This window comes from Pseudophryne corroboree, chromosome 2, assembly GCF_028390025.1.
Source record: "Pseudophryne corroboree isolate aPseCor3 chromosome 2, aPseCor3.hap2, whole genome shotgun sequence".
Taxonomy (NCBI): domain Eukaryota; kingdom Metazoa; phylum Chordata; class Amphibia; order Anura; family Myobatrachidae; genus Pseudophryne; species Pseudophryne corroboree.
In genome coordinates, this window is record NC_086445.1 from 989963261 (window position 1) to 989981655 (window position 18395).

Below are 18395 nucleotides of genomic sequence, written 5' to 3' on the forward strand. Positions count from 1 at the left end.
AATATCCTAACCTTTCAAAACCTGGCGTTATGTCAAACAGTCCGAGAGGGGCCAAGTGCCCTTAGAGTAACCTATAAGCTTCATATTTATATTGCAGGATTAAGAATCGTCTGACTGCTCTGCGAGCGAGATGTAATCCTTGATTTGACTGTGACAGGGACACTCAGAGTCTGGCACGGTTATTATCCTTGCTTACCTCCCAGAGTGATGTCATTATATAGTGTGTGTGAGACTTTTACACCTTTCCAACTCATTATAAGAGGTTAAGAGACCTTTACACTGTTATCACACCATCAATTAAATAAGGTGCCTTCCAGGTTTTCTGTTTAATGTAGAAGTATCTCTCTAATTCTGGTGTGAACTGTAGACAACCGTCCTGTGACTAGTGCATATACAGTACCTGCTGCCGGAAAGCTCAGGCGGCATTACAATTTACTGCCAGTCTGGGATTTCTAGGGATTACTGTTGCAAAATATTTTATTTGCCCGAAACAGACTGCAGACAGCACACGATTATTGGCCTGTGCCAAAAGTAATTAGAGAAATACACAGAGCTGATCAGTCATTCTGGGGTCTCTGCAAGTTCATACCTGTCCGCCTTTGTATTCTCTTGCCACGGAGCACCCACTGTTGAGAAAACTAGACACTTATTAGGGTTGTTTTGATGATAATGATGAATGTATTATTTGGAAATAAATATATGTATTGAATTAATTATTTTTTTTTTCTTTTAAGAAAAGCAATGTTATTCCCATTTCACCGGAGCATTAAATAATTTCATGGTGCAATAATTATAAGAAAACATGATTTCCTGTATTACAGTAGTTTGACCACTAGGGGTGCTGTTCTGTTAAATTATCATATTCAGATACAGTAGTCATGTTCAGGTGGTTGGATATACAGCAGACACAAACAAGTTTCATGGAGTTATAGCTACAGTTTGAGTGCTTTGTGGCCCATTGTTAGTATTACGGGCCGGCTGAGAGCTGGGACAGTGTAATGTGTTAGTTGGGGGTAAGCAAGGGTGCCAAAGAGAATCCGCAATCACGTGCATTTTGGCTTCTCATTGTGAGGGCCAGATTAAGGTCCACATGGGACTGGGGCTGAAAATGATCAAGAGCCTATCGTGCTACAGATGAGTCCACATACACGTACACTCAAATAGCCCTATTTGGCTCTCCAAGGACTTGCTACATGATTTTTTTTTTAAAATATACATCTTAGGGGTACATTTACTAAGCAGTGATAAGAATGGAGAAGTGAGCCAGTGGAGAAATTTCCCCATCAACCAATCAGCAGCTCTGTATCATTTTATAGTATGCAAATTATAGCTGTTACTTCAGGGCTGATTGGTTGCCATGGGCAACTTCTCCACTGGCTCACTTCTCCGCTCTTATCACTGCTTAATAAATGTACCCCTTAATGTACTAGCACAGTGGTTCCCAAATATTTTCGAGTCACGGCGCCCTAGAGTATCAGAATGTTTTCACGGAACCCCTAGGCCAAACATTTCTTATTGAGGAATTTATAAAAAAATCTTAAATTAAGTTAATTGTGTTTATATGTCATCCTTAGGCTCAGTTATGTGAGGAGGGACAGGATTCACTTCTGTTTGTCCACATATTTTATGATTGGAAGCCACCAGCACTGGTTTTGTCTATTAGATTGAACATAAATAATTTGAATTGGCCCTGAACCACCAACCCAGGGTACCACAGGGCAGTACAGATGGTGTAACGGTTAGCACTACTGCCTCCCAGCACTGCGGTCATACTGTAGGTTCAATTCCCACCATGGCCCTAACTGTGCGGAGTTTGTATATTCTCCCCGTGCGTGTGTGGGTTTCCTCTGGATATCCCGTATTACAAAAATATACAGGTAGGCTAATTGGCTCCTGACACAAATTAAATTCTATGTTTCTACTGTATGTGCTAGCTATTCTAATCCTGAGTATTTAGCACACTATCTCTTGCCAAGCTTAATAAATCTCACCCAAAGGGCTCTATTTACTAAGCCTTGGATGGAGTTAGAGGGGTGTATTCAATAAGAGTCGGAAACTGCCGTCTTGTCGGAAAGACAGCAGTGTCCGACTGGAATAGGTCTGAAGGGGTTCTGACCTATTCAATACGGGCACATTTTTTCCGACAAGTCGGTAAATCCGGCTTGTCGGAATGCTGTCAGAAGCAGGTGGATTGGCGGAATACCCGCCGATCCGCCTGCTGCTGTAGGAAACGGGGCCAAATCAGACAGGTTTTGGCCCCATTTCTGACAATCTCAATCCAACTTTAAAAAAAGTCGGATTGAGCTGGTCGTCCCCCCAGCCAGGCTCCTTACTCTATGCAGCGCCACCCCTCCGCCGCAGACAACTCCCCCCGCTGCCACCAGATCCCCCTGCCGCTGCACACATTAACCCCCCGCCGACCCCGCCAGCTCCCACCGTCACCACACACATTAACCCCCGCCGACGCACACATCCCCCCCCCCCCCCGCTGCCAACACCAGGAACAGCCAAATCCGACAGTCAGATTTAGCCGTTCATGAATAGGGGTTGTCAGATCCATTCCGACAAATGCATGTCGGAATGTATCCAACTCTTATTGAATACACCCCAAAGTGGATGGAGATAAAGTACCAGCCTATCCGTTCCTAACTGTCATTTCTCATATGTCTTAGAGGATGCTGGGGATGCTTCAAGAACCATGGGGTATAGACGGGATCCGCAGGAGACATGGGCACTTTAAGACTTTAAAAGGGGTGTGAACTGGCTCCTCCCTCTATGCCCCTCCTCCAGACTCCAGTTAGATTCTGTGCCCAGTGAGACTGGATGCACACTGAGGAGCTCTCCAGAGTTTCTCAGAAAAAAGACTTTTGTTAGGTTTCTTATTTTCAGGGAGACCTGCTGGCAACAGGCTCCCTGCATCGTGCGTCTGAGGGGAGAGAAGCAGACCTACTTCTGTGAGTTTCAGGGCTCTGCTTCTTAGGCTACTGGACACCATTAGCTCCAGAGGGTCTGATTGCTAGGTACGCCTAGATGCTCGTTCCCGGAGCCGATCCGTCAACCCCCTTGTATAGCCAGAAGTCAGAAGCCGGGTGAGTAGAAGAAGATCAGAAGACTTCAGTGATGGCAGAAGATTTCAGTGACGGCTTTTGAGGTACCGTGTAGTGGCCGCGCTGCGCGCCATGCTCCCACATACAAAACGGCACTGCAGGGTGCAGGGTGCAGGGGGGGGGGGGGGCGCCCTGGGCAGCATAAATCCTCATTAGCGACTGGCACAAGTGTATACAGTGCCTGGGCACTAAATAAAGACCCCCACCAGTATAAATATGTTAAAATAAGCGGGACTGAAGCGCACCATGAAGGGGGCGTGGCTTAGCCCTCACAGCTCTGACCAGCGCCATTTTCTCTTCACAGAAGCTGCAGAGACGCTGAGCCTGGCCTCCCACACTACTGTACAAGTAACGGTGCAAAACGGGGGGGGGGGGGGGACAAGTGATTTGGTGCTATTTTATTGAAATTAAAAGCGCTAACAGGTCTGGGCAGTATATTACTCGCTTCAGAACCGGGATAGGCGCTGGGTTGTGAGCTGGCAGAACTCCCTCTGTGGGTCTGTCCCCTATAGCCCCAGTGTGGTTGTGGGTGTCGGTACGCGTGTGTCGACATGTCTGAGGCTGAGTGCTCTTCCCAGGAGGAGGCTGGAGTGGGGACGGAAAAGGCTGTGGGAGTGACCGTGTCGGCACCGCCAACGGCTGATTGGGTAAATATGTTGAGTGTTTTGAATGCAAATGTGGCTCGGTTGACTAAGAGATTAGATAAATCTGAGTCTAAGAACCAGACATGGAGGAAATCCATGGAGGATGCATTGTCACAAACTCAGGCCCCTTTGGGGTCACAGAAACGTGCATTTACCCAGATAGCAGATACAGATACCGACACGGACTCTGATTCCAGTGTCGACTATAGTGATGCCAGATTGAATCCTAAACTGGCTAAAAGCATTCAGTACATGATTGTGGCGATAAAAGAAGTGTTACATATCACGGAGGACCCTGCTGTTCCTGATACAAGGGTCTGTATGTTTAAAGGAAAGAAACCTGAGGTAACGTTTCCTCCCTCTCATGAACTGAACGCTCTTTTTGAAAAGGCTTGGGAAAATCCTGACAAGAAGGTACAGGTTCCCAAAAGAATTCCAGTGGCATATCCGTTTCCCTCTGGGGACAGGGAAAAGTGGGAGTCAATCCCCACGGTGGACAAAGCTCTATCGCGTCTGTCCAAAAAGGTGGCGCTTTCGTCTCCTGACACGGCAGCCCTAAAGGATCTTGCGGATCGTAAGCAGGAAAATACACTAAAATCCATTTATGTCACTACAGGTTCGCTACTCAGGCCTGCCGTTGCTTCGGCATGGGTGAGTAGCGCTGTTGAAAAGTGTGCAGATAACTTGTCATCTGAGGTAGATACCCTAGACAGGGATAGCGTGCTTTTGACTCTGGGTCATATCAAGGATGCGACAGCATACTTAAAAGAAGCTGCAAGGGATATTGGCCTTTTGGGATCAAGGGCCAATGCCATGGCAGTCTCGGCTAGGAGGGCATTGTGGATGCTGATGCTGACTCTAAGAAGACTATGGAGTCTCTACCGTTTAACGGTAGTGTCTTGTTTGGTGACGGCCTCACTGACCTGGTATCTACGGCTACCGCGGGTAAGTCATCATTTTTACCTTATGTTCCTGCACAACAAAAGAAAACGCCCCACTATCAGATGCAGTCCTTTCGGCCCAATAAATACAAGAAAGGACGGCGAGAGGAAGAGGAAAGGGAAAAAGGTCACAGGCTGTGGCAAGTTCCCAAGAGCAGAAGTCCTCTCCGGCTTCTACCATATCCACCACATTACGCTGGGGCTCCTCTGCGGGAGTCCACACCGGTGGGGGCACGTCGCAAACTCTTCAGTCAGGTCTGGGTTCACTCGGACCTGGATCCTTGGATATTAGAAATAGTAACCCAAGGGTACAAATTAGAGTTTCAAGACGTGCCCCCTCACCGATTTTTCAAATCGGCCTTGCCAGCTTTTCTTTCAGAAAGGGAGGTAGTTCAACAACAGCTGGAGTGTCAAGGTTAGCCATCACTGCACTATACTGTCAGCCACCATGTTTCCCTAATTATATAAGGATTACTGGCAGCATTTTGTGAGGAAAATGGAAATATAATTTTAATACCTATGATTTCTAGCCGTCTGTGTGACCCGCTGGCTGGCTGGCTGGTAATTATCATGCTGTCATGGTGATGTCCCTTATTTTGCATTCGGCCTTGCCCATTTGTCCACCCTCACACCTCCATTCTGTAGCCCTTGTATACATGGTCACCGCTGTATGTGGTAGTGCAGCTTTAAAAATATTATTTGTACAACCAGTTTGGGTGTGGAGAGCTTTCTGAAGCATAATAGTGACAACCACGTGAGTGTCGGGCCTCAGTGTATGCCATCAGTAGCTGGTGACATCTATTACGAGTAATTACAGTACAGACACCCGGAACACAAGTAATTACAGAGAACTATATATGCCTGATGTGTGCACTATGCTAATCATTCATGTGCTAGCTGCTGTGGCTTTAGAAAGGTGCCAATGTCAAAACCATTTTTACGAAGATATTTTTGTATAATGTATGTTGTGTTAGCTCCAGATCCATTGAACTAGTTTGTGACTGACATATACGTACAGTGACATTGAAATTACTGTACGACTGCACTCCCCACATATGGAAGCCAAATTATTTGGTAATGAGCTTTTTAATAATTATACATTGAAATAACTAAATAGTACAGAATTTCATTTTACATAGCTAGTCCAGTATCTCCCACTTATATAATAACTAGCGTTTGTCCGTGGCTTCGCTCATGTCGATCTATTATTGCTCAGCGGAATTCATTTTACATAGACAGTAGTGCCATCTAATGTTGTCATGTATATTTTATATTGTATACATTGGGCCTAATTTAAGGATGATTGCAAAACAACATTTTCCTCTAATGGGCAAAACCACGTGCAGTGCAGGTGGGTCAGATGTAACATGTGCAGAGAGTGTTAGATTTGGGTGGGGTGTGTTCAAACTGAAATCTAAATTGCAGTATAAAAATAAAGCAGCCAGTATTTACCCTGCACAGAAACAATATAATCCACCCAAATCTAACTCTCTCTGTACATATATTATATCTGCCCCTCCTGCAGTGCACATGGTTTTGCCCATTAGAGGAAAATTTTGTTTTTCAATCAACCTTGAATTAGGCCCTTTGATCACAAAATATCTTTGTAAACAGTATTTGCCATTTTTCCTTCAGGGATTTACACAAAATGATGCTTTGGGCTAGTAACTTATGAGCGAGCCACGTAAAGCTGCACATGGGAGAAGCAGCTGGTCCTGAGATCTACGTCTGCAGCCCACAGCATTTGTCCTTGTGACAGTACACTGATAAGCAATAATTCACAGTTTTTATTTTTTTTAATGTAAACCACAAAATCCAATTCAAGGGGTAATCAATCTCACAGTCTGGTCTTAGGGGCTGTTGCAGAGATGGACATGGCCGCACGTGCATTGGCCGCAGTGCACGCGTGCAACCTTACACATTGCGGCTGCATCCAGGAAGGATGCGACCACAGTGTTATTGACAGCGGCGGGTGTTCGCGTGGCAGTGATGCAGCATTGGGTGGGACGAACAAGCGGCAGCGTGACATCACATGCAGCTGATCCGACTTAAAAAATGGTGACCGATCGCCTGACAGCACAGCCAGGGGTCAACCTTAGGACCTGATTCAGAGATGGACGCAGATCGCTGTATATGTAGCCAGATCTGCGTTCATCTCCTCATATCCTGGAGGCCGCCCAGCACAGGGCAAGGCTGGCCAGCATGTGTGATGGGCCGCCTCCCGGTGCGCGGATGCATCCAACTAAGGTTGACCCCTGACAGCGCAGTGTGGCTGCGCTGTCAGGTGGTTGGCCTCCATTTTTTTAATTGGATCAGCTGCGTATGACATCATGCAGCCGCCCGGAAAATAGTCGCGGCCCACCCCCGTTTGGCCCGACCCGCCCTGCACCCCCAACACTGCACCGCCGCCCTGCGGATGCCCGTTGCTGTCAATCCCACTGCGGCCGCATCCTTCCCAAGCCTGTATCTGTGTTATTGGAGCATCACAGTACTGTAAGGCTTGGTTTCATTGACATTTCTTACAATAAAAGCACATTCGTAGGCATACAAAGGGGATGATTCAATTAGCCATGGGTTCCATGCTCTGTGACCACGGGCTAACACATTACGTGCATTTTGTGGGATATTTTAATGAAGTGCGCACCTGATTCCTTTGCAATTTGATTGGAAATGGCAAGCCATGAATGTTGCTCGTTAATCCTGCAGTGTGCGACCTATGTGAGCTACATGAAATAGTGAGCCCCCAAATAAGTGGCAAATAAGTTACCTGGCCAGTGTAGGAGGCTGTTAGTTACCATAAGCAAAACATTGGGGGCAGCTAAATGGTGTCACATTGTTGAGCTTTTGTTACTTCTATAAATGATGGATAATAATCACCAGCAAGTGCATTTCAGTAAATAAGTGTCATACTGTATACGCCCCAAATCATTACACCAATTTTCCATGAATACGACGCCCAACATACATGCCCCACATCATTGCACCCATTTCCCATAAATATAACATACACGCCCCAAATCACTACACCCATTTTCTGCTTTTAGTAAAATCCTCTAAATACAGTATTAACAACTTGCCTGGCATGGTCGCGTCAGATGCGACCATACCAGCAAGTGTCTTATCTGACCTGGACGCACAGGATGCGACCTGTCAGATAGAGAGTGTTTGTTGCTGCTGTCAAACTTCTCTCTGCTGCTTTTTCCGATGGTCGCGATGTTCCTATGTTGGTGACCGATGTTCCGATGTTTGGGGGGGGGGTTTTTTCCCCAAATATAAAAAAAAAAATATATATATATATATATATATATATATAACTAAAATCATTTTGAATAATTACAACTAATTCACTCATAAAAAAACCCCTGAGATTTACTTAGCGTTTTTTTGGTTAATCATCTGGAGTGGCATCCCAACATTTTTGCTTTGAAATAAGGGTTTTTCCCTACTCTTCACCTACTTTGGAGCTTCAAATTAAAATCTGTATTAACTCCCAATGAGATCTGCGCTGACGTGTATTTCTAATTGAATAGCAAAAAGTTACAGCGCAATTTGTGTCCAATTCGCGGCTACTTGAATCGGCAGGTAAGGATGATGCTCAGTTGAACGTAGGGCTGTTGGTGCCACACGTCCTGTCTGTTTTTTGCACTGCGTATGCTCTGGATCCAAGCGTTTGTGTTCCCACGTGTAGCGGTGTAACTGGACTTTGGTTCTCATGTAGACAGAGCTCGGTGAGGGCATAGACTTCAAATGCGGGCTATACAGAGTTAGGCGTGAGCATAAGTACACCATTGTCAGACATCTTTTGCACCTAGTATAGTGTAGTGCAGGTACACCCTGATGATGAGTAGCGCACCACGTGTACAGATAGAGGGCGCCATAAGATGTGTAAATCTCTGCATACAGGCGAATAAGCACAATGAAGGAGCACATGCACTCAGTATCTCCCTAACTTTGCAGATCCTATAGCTATTGTTATTGTTGGCAGTGGTATGTGATGGAGGTCAATCCACACAATAGATATCTGAACAAGGTCTTAGGTTTAATGCAGCAGGTACTGTAAGTATAAGCGGTGCACAGCACTTATACAGTGCATGTTCCAGATCCAGCCTGGAATGTATAAGGGAGTGCAGGTGGTGTGTGAGAGGTGGGGCACACTCCTGTGTCTGTATATACAGTGATAGCAGTGGAGTATGCACACTGGCTCTATACATGCAGCGGAATTGGGGTAGTGGTGCAGTGGGACTCACAGGGGCTCACTGGCTTATGTAACGCCATCTTACACGAGTAACTTTAGAGGTTCTCAGGGGCTGGTCCTCAGGGGCTGGTCCTTCCAGCATACCAGGCTCTCCCAGTATGGCCGCACATGTGAAGTAGCGCACAAGGTCAGAGGTCGCACCTCAGGCCCTACAGGGTCTTAGTGCCGGACAGAGACAGCACAGGGAGATCTCTCCTAGCAAGGCATACTATGACTAACGAAATAAGAGCATTTAAACATAGAAAGTGACACTTGTAATTAGATAGATGCTATATTGCCGTGAATAATATAAGGCAGCAATGAAGGCAGACAAAACAGCTTTCTCTAACGTCCTTGAGGATGCTGGGACTCCGTAAGGACCATGGGGAATAGACGGGCTCCGCAGGAGATAGGGCACTTTAAGAAAGCTTTCGACTCTGGGTGTGCACTGGCTCCTCCCTCTAAGCCCCTCCTCCAGACCTCAGTTTTACACTGTGCCCAGAGCAAGATGGGTGCACTGCAGAGAGCTCTCCAGAGTTCTCTGCCTAGAAGCATTTTTGTTTGGATTTTTTTTTTCTACCTTTTACTACTTTTTCACAGGGAGCACTGCTGGCAACAGGCTCCCTGCATCGAGGGACTGAGGAGAGAGGAGCAGACCTTCTTGTCAAAGATAGGCTCTGCTTCCTCGGCTACTGGACACCATTAGCTCCAGAGGGGGTGAACGCAGGTTCTTACTGGGCGTCCCCCCCACGGAGCCGCGCCGCCGTTCTCCTCACAGAGATAGAAGTACAGAAGACAGAAGTCGTCAGGCGGCAGATGCCTTCAGCTTTACTGACGTAACGCACAGCTGTGCGTCATTGCTCCCATGCACCTCACATACTCCGGTCACTGTAAGGGTGCAGGGCGCAGGGGGGGGGGGGGGGGGGGGCGCCCTGGGCAGCAATATAAACCTCTGCATGGCAAAAAGACTATATACATGTACAGGTGGGCTCTGTACATGTATATAAAAGAGCCCCCGCCATATTTTACTAAGTTTGAGCGGGACAGAAGCCCGCCGCCGAGGGGGCGGGGCTTCTCCCTCAGCACTCACCAGCGCTATTTTCTCTCCACAGCACTGCTGAGAGGAAGCTCCCCGGACTCTCCCCTGCTTACACACATAAAAGATTAGACAAGGCAGAAGCTAGGGATCAGTCAGGTAGCCAGTCCATGCCTGTCCATGGGGCGCCAGGTCCTTTGGGGTCTCAGAAGCGCACCATATCCCAGATCGATGACACAGATACCGACACAGATACTGACTCTAGTGTCGTCTATGAAGATGCAAAATTACAGCCGAAGGTGGCTAAGGGTATACGGTACATGATTATTGCCATTAAAGAGGTTTTGCATATTACTGAGGAACCCCCTGTCCCTGACACGAGGGTACACATGTATAAAGGGAAAAAGCCTGAAGTCACTTTTCCATCCTCATTTGAATTAAGTGACTTGTGCGAAAAGGCTTGGAAATCTCCGGATAGGAGACCACAAGTTCCCAAAAGGATTCTCATGGCGTATCCTTTTCCACAAATGATAGGATACGCTGGGAATCTTCGCCAAAAGTTGACAAGGCGCTGACACGTTTGTCCAAAAAGGTGGCACTGCCTTCTCAGGATACGGCTTCCCTCAAGGAACCTGCTGATCGCAGGCAGGAAATTACCTTAAAGCACATTTACAATCATTCCGGTACTATTGCTCGACCGGCTATGGCGTCGGCCTGGGTTTGTAGTGCGGTTGTGGCATGGGCAGATTCCTTATCTACGTAAATTGACACCTTAGATAGGGACGCCATTCAAATGACCATAGAGCATATCAGAGATGCTGCCTTGTATATGAGGGATGCTCATAGAGACATTTGTTTATTTAAGCTCCAGAATAAATGCTATGTCTATTTCTGCTAGGCGGCTCTTGTGGACCCGACAGTGGACGGGAGATGCCGATTCAAAGCGGCATATGGAGTCCTTGCCTTACAAAGGGGTGGAGTTGTTTGGAGACGGCCTCTCGGATCTTGTCTCTACGGCTACGGCTGGTAAGTCAAATTTCTTACCTTATGTCCCCCCGCAGCATACAAAAAAGGCACCTCATTATCAAATGCAGTCCTTTCGTTCCAATAAAAATAAGAAGGTACGTGGATCATCCTTTGTTGCCAGTGGGAAAGGCAGGGGAAAAAAGCTGCACACAGCTAGTTCCCAAGAGCAGAAGTCCTCCCCTGCGTCTGCAAAGTCCACTGCATGACGCTGGGGCTTTCCGAGGGGAGGCAGATCTGGTGGGGGCTCGTCTCCGGTTTTTCAGCCACGTCTGGGTTCACTCGCATCTTGGACTTGGATCCCTGGGCATTAGAGATTGTTTCTCAGGGATACAGGCTGGAATTCGAAGACTTGAATCCTCGCGTGTCTCTGTCCATGAAGACGTTGCAGATACACGGCTGGATTCTCAATATACCGAAGTCCCAGCTAATCCCTACAACGCGTCTAACCTTTTTGGGGCTGATTCTAGACACAGACCAGAAAAAGGTTTTTCTTCCGATTGAAAAGGTTCAGGAACTCATAGCCATGGTCAGGAACCTATTAAAACCAAAAAAGGTTTCAGTGCATCATTGCACACAGGTCCTGGGGAAGATGGTGGCTTCCTACGAGGCCATCCCTTTCGGCAGGTTCCACGCAAGGACTTTTCAATGGGACCTCTTGGACAAGTGGTCCGGATCCCATTTACAAATGCATCAAAGGATCACCCTGTCTCCCAGGACCAGGGTATCTCTCCTGTGGTGGCTGAACAGTGCTCACCTACTAGAAGGTCGCAGGTTCGGCATTCAGGACTGGGTCCTGGTGACCACGGACACAAGCCTCCGAGGCTGGGGAGCAGTGACACTGGGAAGAAATTTCCAAGGTCTCTGGTCAAGCCTAGAGTCTTGTCTCCACATCAACGTCCTGGAGTTGAGGGCTATATACAACGCCCTGCGTCAAGCGGAGGAATTGCTTCGGAGAAAACCGGTTCTGATTCAGTCAGACAATGTCACGGCAGTGGCTCATATAAACCGCCAAGGCGGAACAAGGAGCAGAATGGCCATGGCAGAAGCGACCAGGATTCTACGCTGGGCGGAAGGCCATGTAAGCGCGCTGTCAGCGGTGTTCATCCCGGGGGTGGACAGATCACGGATCGTTGGGGACTGCCTCAAATCGACATGATGGCATCCCATCTCAACAAAAAGCTAAAGCGGTATTGCGCCAGGTCAAGGGACCCTCAGGCGGTAGCGGTAGATGCTCTGGTGACACCTTGGGTGTTCAGATCGGTCTATGTGTTTCCTCCTCTTCCTCTCATACCCAAGGTGTTGAGAATAATACGAAGAAGCAGGGTCAGAACAATACTCATTGTTCCGGATTGGCCACGGAGGACTTGGTATCCGGAGCTGCAAGAGTTGCTCGCAGGGGATCCGTGGCCTCTTCCTCTAAGGCAGGACCTGCTGCGGCAGGGGCCCTGTCTGTTCCAAGACTTACCGCAGCTGCGTTTCACGGCATGGCGGTTGAACGCCGGATCCTAGCGGAAAAAGGGATTCCGGAGGAAGTCATTCCTACCCTGATCAAGGATAGGAAAGACGTGACGTTAAAACATTATCACCGTATATGGCGGAAATATGTTTCTTGGTGTGAGGCCAGAGCTGCTCCTACGGAGGAGTTCCATTTGGGCCGTCTACTTCACTTCCTTCAAACAGGAGTGACTTTGGGCCTAAAATTAGGGTCCATAAAGGTCCAGATTTCGGCCTTATCCATTTTCTTTCAAAGAGAATTGGCCTCTATTCCTGAAGTACAGACCTTTGTGAAGGGAGTGCTGCATATTCAGCCTCCCTTTGTGCCTCCGGTGGCGCCTTGGAATCTTAACGTGGTGTTACGTTTCCTCAAGTCACCTTGGTTTGAACCACTCAAAACTGTGGAGTTGAAATACCTCACGTGGAAAGTGGTCATGTTTTTGGCGTTAGCTTCGGCAAGACGTGTTTCCGAATTGGCGGCTTTATCACATAAAAGCCCATACTTGGTTTTTCACGTGGATAGGGCAGAGTTGAGGACTCGCCCTCACTTTCTGCCAAAAGTGGTCTCAACGATTCAGCAGGCGCATTCTACGGCAGGATTGCCGTTACCGAAATCGGTTAAGGCCCACTCCACTAGGAAAGTGGGCTCTTCTTGGGCGGCTGCCCGAGGGGTCTCGGCATTACAGTTGTGCCGAGCAGCTACTTGGTCGGGGACAAACACCTTTGCAAAGTTCTATAAGTTTGATACCCTGGCTGAGGAAGACCTCCTGTTTGCTCAATCGGTGCTGCAGAGTCATCCGCACTCTCCCGCCCGTTTGGGAGCTTTGGTATAATCCCCATGGTCCTTTCGGAGTCCAAGCATCCTCAAGGACGTTAGAGAAAATAAGATTTTACTTACCAGTACATCTATTTCTCGTAGTCCATAGAGGATGCTGGGCGCCCGTCCCAAGTGCGGACTTCTTCTGCAAGACTTGTATATAGTTATTGCTTACATAAGGGTTATGTTATAGTTTTTCGGTGGAACCGTGGCTATGTTGTTGTTCATACTGTTAACTGGGTAAGTTTATCACAAGTTATACGGTGTGATTGGTGTGGCTGGTATGGATCTCGCCCTTAGATTTACAAAAATCCTTCCTCGTACTGTCCATCTCCCCTGGGCACAGTTTCCCTAACTGAGGTCTGGAGGAGGGGCATAGAGGGAGGAGCCAGTGCACACACACACAGAGTCCAATGCTTTCTTAAAGTGTCCTATCTCCTGCGGAGCCCGTCTATTCCCCATGGTCCTTACGGAGTCCCAGCATCCTCTACGGACTACGAGAAATAGATTCACCGGTAAGTAAAATCTTATTTTTTAGGGAGATAAGAACCGAAAAGTATAAATGAATAATTTCCCGTAATTCAGAAGTATAAAATTAATATGGAAAATATTGGAAAAGATGGGTTAGAATAGAATGTCTGTAAACATCACCAATATGAATGCATTTATGTTATACATTGTAGCCTTGTCTTTGCTGTGTTAGCATCTTCCTGTGATCTTACTCATGAGTCCGCGGTATATGGATGTGAGGCTGGTCATATACAGCGCAACACTACGGAGTGCAGGAGTAATGTAACTCGTCTCTGCTCCTAGTTTCAGATGATTTATTTTCTTCATATGTCAGCAGACCCGCCAGCTCGGGGAAAGGCGACTGTAACAATGGGATATCAGCAGGGAAGGAATTCTCCCCAGTATTATTATATATAATCAGCCAATCACGACACATGAGGTGTCCTGTCTCCGACACTATATATCCCTCACTCCCTTACTGACTGATGTATGCTGTGTGCATGGCCAGGACTAAACCTTTTATATATATTCATATGAATGACTGGCCTGCACCCCATGACTCCAGCAGTAGTTTTCCAGTAGCTGCACCTCATGTGGGAACTTGTGTTATGTGATTGACACTCTTTATCCAAGTGTGGGCAGTATGCCTGTACGTGTGTGTGTGTGTGTGTGTGTGTGTGTGTGTCTGCTTCTGTGTGTGTATGTATGTAATTGTGTGCCTGTTAATACATGCTGTACATCTATGCGTGCGTGTGTACGTGTGTCTATGCGTGTGTGTGTGTGTGTTTGTGTATGTGTGTGTATGTTTCTGATTGTGCATGTGTTTGTTATTCTGTGGGTCCTGTGTTCGTACTTGTGTGTGTCTATTATTCTGTATGTCTGCACTTGTGTCTGTCTGTTATCCTGTGTGCACATGTGTTTGTCTCTCTCTCTCTCTTCTGTATGTCTGACTTGTGTCTCTCTCTTATGTCTGTACGTGTGTGTGTGTGTGTGTGTGTGTGTGTGTGTGTGTGTGTGTGTTTCCCTCTCTCTTCTGTATGTCTGTACATGTGTGTGTGTTTCTCTCTCTCCTGTATTTCTGTACATGTATGTGTGTGTCTATCTTTTGTATGTCTGTGTGTGTGTGTGTGTGTGTGTGTGTGTGTGTGTGTGTCTCTTCTGTATGTCTGTACATGTGTGTGTGTCTCTCTCTTGCTTCTGTATGTCTGTACGTACGTACGTACGTACGTACGTACGTACGTACGTACGTACGTACGTGTGTGTGTGTGTGTGTGTGTCTCTCTTATTCTGTATGTCTGTACTTGTGTGTGTGTCTCTTATTCTGTATGTCTGTATTTGTGTGTCTCAATACTGTTTGTACATGTGTGTGTCTCTCTCTCACTTCTGTATGTCTGTACTTGTGTGTGTGTGTCTCTTATTCTGTATGTCTGTACACGTGTGTGTGTGTGTGTGTGTGTGTGTGTGTGTGTGTGTGTCTCTCTCTTCTATATGTCTGTACGTGTGTGTGTGTGTGTGTGTGTGTGTGTGTCTGTGTCTGTCTCTTTTCTGCACATCTGTACATGTGTGTGTGTGTCTCTCTCTTCTATATGTCTGTACATGTGTGTTTCTCTCCCTCCCGCATCTGTATGTCTGTACGTGTGTGTGTGTGTGTGTGTGTGTCTCTCTTCTATATGTCTGTAAATGTGTGTTTCTCTCTCTCCTGCATCTGTATGTCTGTACGTGTGTGTGTGTGTGTGTGTGTGTGTGTGTCTCTCTTCTATATGTCTGTACATGTGTGTTTCTCTCCCTCCCGCATCTGTATGTCTGTACTTGTGTGTGTGTGTGTGTGTGTGTGTCTTCTTTATGTCTGTACAAGTGTGTTTCTCTCCCTCCCGCATCTGTATGTCTGTACTTGGGTATGCGTTTGTGTCAATCTCTGTACGTTATTTTGTATGTCTATGTGTCTGTCTCTTATTCTGTATGTCTGTACTTGTGTCTCTGTCAGGCATGTGTATGTGAACATTTGTCTCTGGTCATGTACACACATGCACGGGTGTATGTGCAATTAGATTTGGTCCTGTGGCAGGCATGTATTTGTAGACTGCAATGTTAATAATGACAGCTGTCAATAAGAGAGGAGTCCACCAGGCTGCTAATTAGCTAAATGAAACATGAATAATTGATAGATATTGCAACATAAGGGTTTACTGGTAAATAACAGCTGTCCCATCATATAACATAGAAGAGTGTAAATCTTGAAGATATTGTTGGGGAAACACAATAACAATGTTACAGGGAAGCAGGCAAGCTGAACATACTGTGCAGGGTATGTCAGGCGGTGACAAAGTCCTTTTCTCATATGGTTCTTGAGTTGTGAAACAATTAATTGTGAGTTTCTCAGTAAGTGGTGGGGGAGGCCACTACAGGTCACTTGCATAAGACTTTGGGCCTTATTCAGGTTTGTTAGCAAGCAAAAAAAAAAATTAGCAATTCGGCAAGACCATGTTGCACTACAGGTGGGGGCGGGCCAGATGTAACATGTGCAGAGAGAGTTAGATTTGGGTGGGGTGTGTTCAAACTGAAATCTAGATTACAGTGTAAACATAAAGCAGCCAGTATTTACCCTGCACAGAAACAACATAACCCACCCAAATCTAACTCTCTCTGCACGTTATATCTGCCCCACCTGCAGTGCACATGGGCCCTCATTCCGAGTTGTTCGCTCGCAAGGCGAATGTAGCAGAGTTACACACGCTAAGCCGCCGCCTACTGGGAGTGAATCTTAGCTTCTTAAAATTGCGACCGACGTACGCGCAATATTGCGATTACAAACGAGTTAGCAGTTTCAGAGTAGCTCCAGACTTACTCTGCCTGTGCGATCATTTCAGTGCTTGTCGTTCCTGGTTGACGTCACAAACACACCCAGCGTTCGCCCAGGCACTCCCACCGTTTCCCCGGCCACTCCTGCGTTTTTTCCGGAAACGGTAGCGTTTTCAGCCACACGCCCCTGAAACGCCGTGTATCCGCCCAGTAACACCCATTTCCTGTCAATCACATTACGATCGCCGGAGCGAAGAAAAAGCCGTGAGTAAAAATACTTTCTTCATAGTAAAGTTACTTGGCGCAGTCGCAGTGCGAACATTGCGCATGCGTACTAAGCGGATTTTCACTGCGATGCGATGAAAAATACCGAGCGAACAACTCGGAATGAGGGCCATGGTTTTGTCCAATTGGTAACTTTTTTGTTTGCTGACAAACCTGAAGAACCCTCTTTGTGCGCATCCTGCTTCTGCAAGGAGAAATTATACTGAGCTCGCTTGTTACATTTACTAGATCCAAGAGCCTAACTAATACCTCAATTATACCAAATGTAGCGGGTTGCACCCGGGAGCCCGACACGGGTGCATATTGCCTGGTTAGTGACGTCAGCGGTGACGCGGCGGGGGGCGGCGCTTGAAGATCACATGATCTCCAAGCACCGCCCGTACATAGAGTATGGATGGGAGCGGGGTCGATGCGACCTGGCTACCGTTTACACAGCACGGCTTGCCAAATTGAACCCGTGTTCAACCCTGCAGGCCACCTGAGTTGGAATATCGGGTCACTCGATTATTCCAACTGGGCCCTTTTACACCAAACAGCAACACAGGTTTTGTACGATCATGTGCAATAACCCGTGTTACATGGTGGCAGTGTAAAAGGGGTATCTTCTGGCAGCAGCAGTAGTTGCCATATTCTAGACTTGCATCCAATTATATTGTAGCTTTCAATTGTTTTGTTTGGACTTGTATCCAATGACATTGTTGCTTTCATTTTTACAATGGAACCAAGGGGGTAATTCAGATCTGATTGCTGCTGTGCATTTTCGCACAGCGGGCGATCAGGTCTGAACTGCGCATGCGTATGCACCGCAATGCACAGGCACGACGGACCACAGCAACAGGGATCACCGGTCAGTGACGGGATGGTGTGAAGGATCCATTCGCACGGGCGATCGCAAGGAGATTGACAGGAAGAGGGCGTTGGTGGGTGGTAACTGACCGTTTTCAAGGAGTGTCTGGAAAAACGCAGGCGCGTCCAAGCGTTTGCAGGAAGGGTGTCTAACGTCAAATCCCGGACAGGCTGATGTGATTGCAGCGGCTGAGTAAGTCCTGGGCTGCACTGAGACTGCATAAAATCAGATTGTACAGCTATGCTACACATGCGATCGCACACTAGCACAGCAAAAATACACTCCCCCTGTAGATGGCGACTATCTGATCGCAGGGCTGCAAAAATCGCTTCCTAGTGATCAGGTCTGTATTACCCCCCAAGTTATTAGGTCTGAAAATGTATGCAAAAAATAAACTGGCATATGGCAAATGGACCAATGCTTCTATATAAGCTGATCAGGACCGCAGGAGTGTGTGTCACAGAGGTAACAGGTCTCTAGTCACCCTCCTATTACCCTTCCCATGCTACATGCACCAGTGTCAGGTGTGTGTAGCCAGTGGCAACAAGAGGAGGTGGGAAAGTGGGTACTAATTACCCACTAATAACGAGGGACATTTTTTCCAATTTTTGAAAGTCCTTGACCACTCTCGAGTTGGGGGCGGGGGGCTGCCACT

At 47.1% G+C, this 18395-nt stretch overlaps 1 protein-coding gene across 10 annotated transcripts in view; it reads left to right on the forward strand.

Annotated features, from left to right (window-relative positions):
• Positions 1–18395, forward strand: part of GRIK1 (glutamate ionotropic receptor kainate type subunit 1) — a 630706-nt gene that overhangs the window by 151928 nt on the left and 460383 nt on the right. The window lies entirely within an intron of this gene.